This window comes from Symphalangus syndactylus, chromosome 12, assembly GCF_028878055.3.
Source record: "Symphalangus syndactylus isolate Jambi chromosome 12, NHGRI_mSymSyn1-v2.1_pri, whole genome shotgun sequence".
NCBI classification, from domain to species: Eukaryota; Metazoa; Chordata; class Mammalia; order Primates; family Hylobatidae; genus Symphalangus; species Symphalangus syndactylus.
The window spans coordinates 99752714-99763663 of NC_072441.2; the positions used below are offsets into that span (position 1 = coordinate 99752714).

A 10950-nucleotide genomic window follows, 5' to 3' on the forward strand; every position below is an offset into this window, starting at 1 on the left:
AAACATCACAGGTGTGACTATCTGGGGCTAGGCTGGTGTCGCAGGTAGTAAAGGAATTTACCAAGATGGTTGTAGGTAAAGAAGGGCAGATTTATTAGAGAAAATATGAAAATACGTCACAAGATTGCAGTGGGCAGCACAGCAGAGAAGGGGCTGTCTGCAAAAAAGGAGGGGCTGGAGGAAAGTTTTATAGGGTTGTGCTAGAGGAGGCTGCACATAGAGGTCATCTCTCAGAACAGTTATTCATTGTTCTTCCCCACCTGGGGCCCTTCCCCACCTGAGGCCCCTTCTTCATTGTTGCTTACTTATTGGGACTCCAAACATTCTCATATTCTTGAGGCAAGATTCTGTCCACGAAGAGAAGAAGGGATAAAGAAAATGCAGTATATATACACAATGGAATGCTCTTCAGCCTTAAAAATTCATGAAATCATGTCATTACAGCAACATGTGTGGAAGAGGTAGGAAAAATGCCCCAGAGAATCCACACCAAAGTTTCCTCCTCAGCAGCTGCACCCACAGACAGGAGCTGTTTCTTCCCCAGGATGGTGCCCCAGGTCCTCCTGAAGCTGCCATGGTGCCCCCTCAGGAGGGTCCTGAAGAAACTGGAGCTCTTCTCCTCCTCACAGGCTGAATAGGATTTCTTTGTGTATAAGTACTACATTTCATTTCATTTGGATTTCATTTCATTTGGATATATACCCAGTAGTGGATTTGTGGCAACATGGATGAACCTGGGGGACACTATGCTAAGTGGAATAAGCCAGATACAGAAAGACAAACATGATTTCAATCATGTATGGAATCTAAAAAAGTTTATCTCACAGAAGTAGAGAATAGAATAGTGGTTACCAGAGGCTGGGGAGGGGAAAGGGAATGGGGGCATAGGAAGCAATTGGTCAAAAAGTACAAAGCGACAGTTAGAAGGAGTAAGTTTTGGTGTTCTAGTCACAGTAGGGTGACAATGGTTAACAATATTGTATTTTTCAAAAAAGCTAGAAGAGAGGATTTTGAATGTTCTCACCACAAAAAAATGATAAATGTGGCGGGGCGCGGTGGCTCACACCTGTAATCCCAGCACTTTGGGAGGCTAAAGTGGGCAGATCACTTGAGGTCAGGAGTTCAAGACCAGCCTGGTCAACATGGTGAAACCCCGTCTCTACTAAAACTACAAAAATTAGTAGTGGTGGTGGGTGCCTGTAATCCCAGCTACTTGGGAGGCTGAGGCATGATAATCACTTGAACCTGGAGGCAGTGGTTGCAGTGAGCTGAGATTGCACCACTGCACTCCAGCCTGGGCAACAAATGAGACTCCATCTCAAAAAAAAAAAAAAAAAAAAAGAGAGAAAAGAAAGAAAGAAATGATAAATGAGGTGAAGGGTATGCTAACATCCTGATTTGATTTATTGATTTTTACACAATGTATACATTTATCGAAACATCACACTGTGCCCCATAAATATGTAAAATTATTATGTCAATTAAAAACATTTCTAAATGTCTGCTGTTTATTTTTTAAATTCTATATAATACATACATGTATGTATATGTAATTCATATATATAAAACTATAACATGGCCGGGCGCGGTGGCTCACGCTTGTAATCCCAGCACTTTGGGAGGCCGAGGCGGGCGGATCACGAGGTCGAGAGATCGAGACCATGGTGAAACCCCGTCTCTACTAAAAATACAAAAAAATTAGCCGGGCGTGGTGGCGGGCGCCTGTAGTCCCAGCTACTTGGAGAGGCTGAGGCAGGAGAATAGCGTGAACCTGGGAGGTGGAGCTTGCAGTGAGCTGAGATTGCGCCACTGCACTCCAGCCTGGGCAACAGAGCGAGACTCCGTCTCAAAAAAAAAAAGAAAAACAAAAAAAAACTATAACATATATATATTTCAATAGCTTTTGGGATACAAGTGGTTTTTTGTTATATGGATGAATTATATAGTGGTGAAATCTGAGATTTTAGTGCACCTGTCACCATATTGTACTCAATATGTAGATTTTTTTATTCCTCACTCCCCTTCCACCCTCCCTGCTTCTGAGTCTCCAATGTCCATTATACCACTCTGTATGCCTTTGCGTACCCATAGCTTAGTTTCCACTTATAAGTGAGAATATACTGCCCTTTTCTTTACATGTACTTTCTTTGGAGAGATTGTTGGAATTCTCAGAGCAAGAGAATCCTCAGCGTCAGTTATCATCTCTATGAAGAGGAATCTAAGAAAGAGTATATGTAAGGAAAAAGGCAAAAACCAGAGGAATGTCTGTATTTAGCAGTGGGAAGATGAAGAGAAGTCAATGGGAAATGGTCAGAGTGGTAGAGAGAAAAACAATGAAGATAAGGCAGTATAAAAGAAGATGAAGAAAGAGTAGTCATTGCATCAAAAACTTCAGAGAAACCGGGAAGGGTGAGAACAAAGACTAGAAAAAGCCATTAGATTTATTGACTCACATGCTTTTATTTTTCTTCACGAAGTATTTCGGTAACATTATGGAAGCAAAAGCCATATTATAAAAGTTTATTTGTTAGTGAAATTACAGATTACAGATTCCTTTTTCAAGAAATTTAATTGTAAGGGAAAAGACACAGTACATTGCAGCTTGAAGTGGTACTGGGGGCAGGTACTATCAGAAATATATCAGAAATAACCAACTTATATTTACTAATGGAGAAGAAGAGGCCACTGGGAGAGTAGGATTGAAAACTTGCAAATTGAGGAAGAAATAATGGTGGGGTGATACCCCTGCAAATGTGGGACAATCAGTGTTTGAGACTATAGGAGATGAGTTCTAGCAAGATGATTAGAGGATCCTTTCTTGGGGGAAAGAGGGAAGGAAGTAAAAGAGATTTTGAAAATAGAGAAGTTAAGAAAACTCCTAAGGTAGCTTCAAAATATTCAGTAAAAAAGGCAAGCAAGGCCGGGCGTGGTGGCTCACGCCTGTAATCCCAGCACTTTGGGAGGCCAAGGAGGGTGCATTACCTGAGGTCAAGAGTTCCAGGCCAGCCTGGCCAACATGACAAAACCCCATCTCTACTAAGAATATAAAATTAACTGGGCGTGGTGGCAGGCACCTATAATCCCAGCTACTCGGGAGGCTGAGGCAGGAGAATTGCTTGAACCCCAGAGGCGGAGGTTGCAGTGAGCCAAGATTGCACCATTGCACTCCAGCCTGGGAGACAGAGCAAGACTCCATCTAAAAGAAAAAAAAGGCAAGCAAGATCAAGAGACAAAGGAGCAGTGTTGAAGTTGGGAGCTCTAAGAAAAAGGAGTTTTGGAACAGTTATCTTAGCAGATAAATATGTGTGGTAAATGGTAAACAAATGAACAGCTGAGCAGCTGTGAGGATCCAGGCTAGAATAGTGATTTTTAACTACTTTAAATCAAGGACTGTCTTAGACTGTTTTTTGTCCTGCATGATACTTTGTATCGAACAAGCACACACTAAATATTGTTGAATTGATTCTAATTTTTTAAAGTTTGCTTTTGAATGAGAGGAAAAGACAAGAGAAAAAAATAAAACAAGGAAAGTGAAAGCAAGAGAGTGTTTCAGCTTTCCCAGGGGATGGGAATCTCAGAAGCACTTTGCTTGTTTAATGACCTTTACCAAGTCACCTTTTCAATATTGGCTTCATTTCCCAGGCAGCAAAACAGGGGAAATAATCTCTGCCTCCTTATTGTCTTCCAAGAATATCATAAGCTGTTAGTAAAATAATATTTGCATACTCTTTTGGTTGCCTTATAGATAAGAAAATATTTAATTTCCTCACTTTTATAGATTTGCTTCTCTTCTCTGGGCTGTTTATTATTATAGATTGGTTAGCAATGGTTTGGCCTGTTGACATTGATTTCAAGACAATAGAAGGGGAAATAAGAATATGAGCAATGAAAATTTGTGACAAAAATAAAATGGAGAAATGAAATGAAAGGAGAGGATGTTTGTTACTTTCAACCTTACCAGTCAATATCATTGTCTTTAAATATCTCTTGGAATTTCATGCAAGTATTCTACCTCACCAGTACACTTGAAGTTGCATTTTAATTTCATGATCAATTTCCAGGAGACAGTTTCTCTTTGTATTTTACTCATAAAGTATAAATAAGAAAAATGATTCTTTTTAAAAGTTAACCAAACAACAGCTTTCTAAATATCATCCATGGCTTGCCAAGTCACCTATCCAAGTTTCCCTATGCTGAGGTAGATCACATATCTATTTTTGATCATTAGTGATAAGCCACCCCTTTTCTCCTCAGCCAAGGCTGGAGGCCGAGATCAGCCCTCAGGGATCATCATCAGGACTGCCTTGAGCTGAGCTGCCTTGTTTTCCTGCCGCAAACATGTGAAAAGAAAGAAAAAAGAAATAATAATAATAATACTAAAGCAGTTTTCCTTCTGGCTCTGGGTTTGTTGTTATTTTGTGTAAGACCAATCCCTCCCTGCTTTTAAAGGGAATTATTTAACCAAAAAACTCCCTAGCATCTTTTCTGTGACTCTGAATTCATAATATTGGTTATAATGTATACTTTAATGTTAGGCAGGTCCAAGTCTGAAATATGGATTATAAAATTAACTGTAGGAAATCTGGCTGCAGCCCCAGTGATACTCACTATGTTAGTTTGTTCTCACATTGCTATAAGGAACTACCTGAGACTGGGTAATTTATAAAGAAAAGAGGTTTAATTGGCTCATGGTTCCACAGGCTGTACAGAAAGCATGGCTTGGAGGCCTCAGGAAACTTACAATCATGGCAGAAGGGCAAAGGGAAAGCAAACATGTCTTCAGGAGGAAAAGAGTGAAGTGGGGAGTGCCACACACTTTTAAGCCATCGGATCCTGTGAGAACTCACTGCCATGAGAACAGCAAGAGGAAAATCTGCTCTCAAGATCCAGTCACCTCCCACCAGGTCCCTCCCCCAACACTGGGAATTACAATTCAACATGGGATTTGGAAGGGACACAGAGCCAAACCGTATCAGCCACCCTTATGCAATAATTTTAAAGAAAGCTTTTTGGCAATTGCTGTGCCATCATTTTTTCCCTAATCCTTTATAAATACAGCAATAGCTAATTGTCCAAGTATTTTTTAAAATGTCATGATAGAAAATTTTAAAATGTACTTGGGTTTAGAATCATTTTGACATTTTTTGGGTGGGGGGCAGGGAGACTGGATCTTACTCCATCACCCAGGTTGGAGTGCAGTGGCGTGATCATGGCTCACTGTAGCCTCGGACCCCTGGGCTCAAGGCATCCTCCCGTCTCAGCCTCCTGAGCAGCTGGGACCACAGGCATGTGCTTCTTGAAGAATTGCTCTTGACAGAGAACTTTATTTTGGCACCTATTAACTGCAACGCAGTACTAGGAGGATACTCTTGAATATAAACGTCAGAGTTTACATTTTTAAAGCTTTCTTTTTTAAAATGGGTGCACAAGTTTTTTGAGTCTGCATTAGATTTCAGGGTTCCAACCTGACACAGGGCTCCAGAGATGCAGCTGAAGCATGTGCTGAGTCAGCGTCAGCATCCATGTGCATAACGATATTTCCCCATCTGCTCTGTGGTTGCTGTTGCCATATGCCCTTGATTTTCCTGGCTCCTCTTAATTTCAGTTATTGTAAATTTTTTTGGTTCCATAATTTACGTTAAAAATAGATTCTAATTCTCTGGTGAATTTTTATATCTTTTTGTCTATTTTCTTGAACATTTTAGTCAGTCCTTGTTTGCTAATCTAATACACGGATTACCTGTGGGTTACTTTCTATTGTCTATTTTTTCTTGGCTTTTGATCATACGACTCTGTCTTTTAGCCTAATAAGTTTGGATATTTCTTCAGTATTAAATACTGAATATAAAATATTGGGTATAAAATAATTCAGCATTAGTTTGAGTATTCAGCATTGCAGTTTCCCTTTATTAGAGTTGAGAATGTTTTTATGTTTTCAATTTTTACTCTTTTATAAGCAGAGGAGATTCTACATCCTCTGCTGACATTCATGTGAAACATTAAAATCCATGAAAAGTTGGTCTCAGAGTCATAGTTTTGCTTCACTGAGTTAAAATGACATCACAAATCACAAAGGCTCCATTATATTTCCTTGCCTTAGGTGCTATAGTCACCAGTGGTATATGAGCAGTTATTTAGAAGGAATGGAATGATGTCAGCAAAATACCTTAAACAGATACATTTCAGACTTTCTTCACACGATGAAAAATTGAAGAGAAACAACAAGTCTTTTGCTAACAAGATTTAAAAAAAAAATAGTTTCCCTAAGAACCAAACTGGCCTTTCTAATTTATTCTTTACATGATTACAGAGTCAAGGTAGAACACAAAGTATGAGAATATAAATTCTTATGATCATGAAGAATCATTCATGGATCTTCTATTGTGTGAGAGGAATTGTGTAATGTGATGGGTCCTCAGATATCTTGTTGTTGTCGTTGTTTTGAAATGGAGTCTTGTTCTGTCGCCCAGGCTGGAGAGCAGTGGCGTGACCTTGGCTCACTGCAACCTCTGCCTCCCAGGTTCAAGCGATTCTATTGTCTCAGTCTCTCAAGTACCTGGGACTACAGGCATGAACTATCACACTTGGCTAATTTTTATATTTTAAGTAGAGATGGGGTTTCACTATGTTGGCTTGGCTGGTTTCAAACTCCTGATCTCAAGTGATCTGCCTGCCTCAGCCTCCCAAAGTGTTGGGATTACAGCGTGAGCCACCATGCCCAGCCAGGTCCTCAGGTTATTTAAGGGTATATGTCTACTGTCTGGACCCTGAAGCCTGGGTGGTGAGCCACGGCTATGGTGCCCAGCCAAGAAGCAGGTATGCCTGAGAACCTACCAAGAAAAAGTCTCATTGCTCAAATGCAGTAGGCAAAGAGCCAGAAAATTAGCTTAGAAGGAGCTTAAAGACAGGTGGTAGTTGTGAATCTCTAGAGTTCTCCTGTGGCCATCCAGGAGTGCCCTGCATGTAAGTCCTAATAAACTCACCTACTTGTCGAGCTGGACGTCTGAGTCATTCTTTGTTCTCTCGGCACCTTCCTAATTTGAATGGGGAGCGGGGTGGCAGGGCTTATAGTCCCAAGTTTTTCTCATAACAGGCTCTGTGCATAATTAACATATAAATGTACCAAGAACCCTTTTGGCAATCTGGTGAAATTAATGGACCACTTAGAATGTTTCCAGATATATCAAAATAAAATACACAGAATTACAGAGTAATTCCATGATATTGAAATAATGTTATCACACATTTTAAAGGTAAAATTTGTGAAATATTAATATCTATGCTTTTTAACTTATTAAATAACAAAATCTAACGGCAGGCCTAATGTTTGTCATAATTTTGAATTAGTAATGAGCATAAACTATTTCAAGACAGTTATGATTGTAAGGTAGGACAATCTTAGTGATTTGTGTTGGTAACAAAATCGCAGGTACAGCTAGTACTACTGAGGATTTTGATTTTTTGAGGAGGGCAACATTTATAATAAACGAAATACTGACTTTCTGTTAGAGGTCAATGGAAATAAAGATGTCATTTGTTCCCCATCCAAGTTCACAGACCTTCTGAATTCTCTCCATGATTCCTCAAGGCTCCCTAGGTTTGGAACTCCTACTTTAAGTATTTCATCCTTTTCCACAAGGTGTGGACAACTTTGAGAATACTGGGAAGTTCTGAGCAAAGAACAATGACTTCTGCACTTGCAGGGCCCAGGCATGAAAGATCTTACTTGTTGGCAGGGTTGCACTTCCTGACTAGAATGCAGGTGTTCTGCTTGCTAGTCTGCGTATAGCCCTGCCTTGCCCAGTACCCTTGCACCATTCCTGAGAACGTTGGGGTTGGATTGACATTTAAAAATCATCTGGTACAATCAACATATCCTTCCCCGAAAAAAATGGTTGAGTTTTTACCATGAGGCAGGCCCTGAGCTATACATGTTACTGCACCTGACTGTCACAGCAACTCCATGAGGTAGATGTTATTCTTCCCAGTTTACATAAACTTATTTGTTCATTCGGAAAGAAAAATATATTAGTTATCTATTGTGTATCCATTACTAAGGTAGATGTGTGGTTTAAAATTCAGACATAGGCCAGTCACGATGGCTCACGTCTGTAATGTTAGTGCTTTGAGAGGCTGAGGTGGGCAGATTGCTTGAGCCCAAGAGTTCGAGACCAGTGTGGGCAACATGGTGAAACTCCATCTTTCCAAAAAAAAAAACCTAAAAACACAAAAATTAGCCAGGCATGGTGGCATGTGTCTGTAGTCCTGGCTACTCAGGAGGCTGCGGCAGAAGGATCACTGGAGCCTGGGAGGTCAAGGCTACAAGTAAGCTGAGACCACGCCACTGCACTCCAGCCTGGCTGATAGAGTGAGAGCATATTTCAATAATAATAATAATAATAACAATAATAAAGAATAAAATACAGACATAGTTGCTGTCCTAATAGACTTTATATTCTAGTAGGACAGACAAAAATATATAAATTATATAATTACAAATTGTGATAAGCCTTTTCAAAAGAACAAACAAGCTGTTGAGACTGAGACTCATTGGGGACCTATTTAACAGAATAGGATTGTCAAGGGAGATATCTCTGAGGAAGTAACATTTACGCTGAAACTAGAAGTATGAAAAGAAACCAATCATGCAAAAAGCAAGTGTCCCAGGCAGAAAGGACAGCAAGAGCAAAGGCTGTTAGGCAGGAAAGAGTTTGGCATTTTAAAAAAATGTATTATTTTAAAAAGTGTGGTAAAAAACATCACAAACAATTTACCATCTTAAGCCGGGCTCAGTGGTACACACCTGTAATCCCAGCACTTTGGGAGGCAGAGGAGAGATGATAGCTTGAGGCCAGGAGTTGAAGACCAGCCTGGCCAACATGGTGAAACCCCGTCTCTACCAAAACAATACAAAAAATTAGCTGGGCGTGGTGGCACACCCCTGTAATCCCAGCTACTTGGGAGGCCGAAGCACGAGAATTGCTTGAACCCAGGAGGTGGAGGTTTCAGTGAGCCAAGATTGCACCACTGCACTCCAGCCTGGGCGACAGAGTGAGACTCCAGCTCAAACAAAACAAAATAAAAAAAAATTTACCATCTTAACCATTTCTAAGTGTACAGTTCAGTGGTGTTAACTACATTCACATTGTTGTGCAATAGATGTCTAGAACTTCTTTGTCTTACAATTCTGAAATCTATACCTATTGAAAAACAATTCCTCATTCCTGGCCCCCAAGCCCTTGGCAACTACAATTCTACTTTCTGCTTCTATCATTTGACTACTTTAGATACCTCATGTAACTGGAGTCATTCAGTATTTATCTTTTCTGTGACTGGTTTATGTCACCTAGCATAATGTCCTCAAGGTTTACCCATATTGTATCATGTGACTGGATTTCTCTCTTTTTTAAGCAGAATAATATTCCACTGCATGTATATACCACATTGTTTATCGATAGTTCATCCGTCAATGGACATTTGGGTTGCTTCTAGCTCTTGGCTATTGTGAAGAATGCTGCAATGAACATGGGTATGTGAATATCTTTTCAAGAGTCTGCTTTAAATTATTTTGAATATATACCCAGTGGTGGGTTTGCCAGATCATGTGGTAATTCTCTTTTTAAATTTTGAGGAACTTCCATACTGTTTTCCACAGTGACTGCATTATTTTATATTCCTACCAATAGTTCACAGGGTTCCAGTTTCTCCACATCGTCAATACTTCTTTTCTGTTTTTGTTTTTTTTGATGGCCATCCTAATGGGTGTGAGATGCTTTCTCATTGTTTTTTTAAATTTGCATTTCTTTAATGATTAGTGATGTTGAACGTTGGCTATTTGTATATCTTCTTTGGAGAAATGTCAAGTCCTTTGCCCTTTATAAAAATTTGCTGTTGTTGTTGTTGTTGCTTGTGTTTGTGTATTCTAGATATAAACAACTTATCAGATATATGATTTGTAAGTATTTTCTTCCATCCCATAGGTTGCCTTTTCACTCTGCTGATTGTTTCCTTTGATGCACAGGAGATTTTAAGTTTAATGTAGTCCCATTTGTCTATTTTTGCTTTTGTTACCTATACTTTTGGTGTCGTAGCCAAAAAGTCACTACCAAATCTAATGTTTTGAAGCTTTTCCCCTAAGTTTTCTTCAGAAGCTTTACAGTGTTATCCATTTTTAGTTAGTTTTTGTATATGGTGTAGGGTAAGGGTCCAACTTCATTCTTTTGCATACAGATATCCAGTTTTCCCAACACCAAGGGAATTGGCATTTTTGAGAAGGAAGGGGCAGGTTAGTGTGTCTGGAGCTTGGTAAACAAGGAGAATGATAGAAGATAAGGTTGGATCATGAAAGGGTATGCTAAGATTCTAGATTTATTTCTCAATGCATTGGGAAGCCACCGGAGAGTGACATGGACAGATTTATACTTTTAAATGATCATTGTGTTCCTCAAAAAGTTAAACATAAAATTACTATGTGATCCAGCAGTTCTACTCCTATATATTCTAAATAACTAAAAACACATTTTTCACACAAATTCTTATACATTAATGTTCATAGCAAGATTATTCATAATAGCCAAATAGTAGAAACAACCCAAACTCCCTCTATGGATAAATAGATATACCACATTTATCTACACAATGGAATATTATCAGTCATAAAATGGAATATATATATACTGTTATATGCTATGACAAAGATGAACCTTGAAAACATTATACTAAGTGGAAGAAGTCAGACACAAAAGACCACATAATATATAATTCTATTTATGTGAAACATCCAGAATAGGCACATCTATTAGAGACAGAAAATAGGTAAGTGGTTTTGAGAGGAAGGAGGGGAAAATAGGACTAATTGCTAAGAGGTAGGGATGATGGAAATATTCTGGAATTAGACAGTGGTAATGATTGCACAGCATTGTGAATGTACTAAAAAACACGAAAGTGTAC

At 39.3% G+C, this 10950-nt stretch overlaps 1 non-coding gene across 1 annotated transcript; it reads left to right on the forward strand.

The window, feature by feature from the left end:
• The first annotated feature begins 4233 nt into the window (after positions 1-4233).
• LOC134735033 (small Cajal body-specific RNA 20) lies at positions 4234-4342 on the forward strand. Its single transcript, XR_010117894.1, has one exon. It is a non-coding gene; the product is annotated as a small Cajal body-specific RNA 20 (non-coding RNA).
• The last annotated feature ends 6608 nt before the right edge of the window (positions 4343-10950 follow it).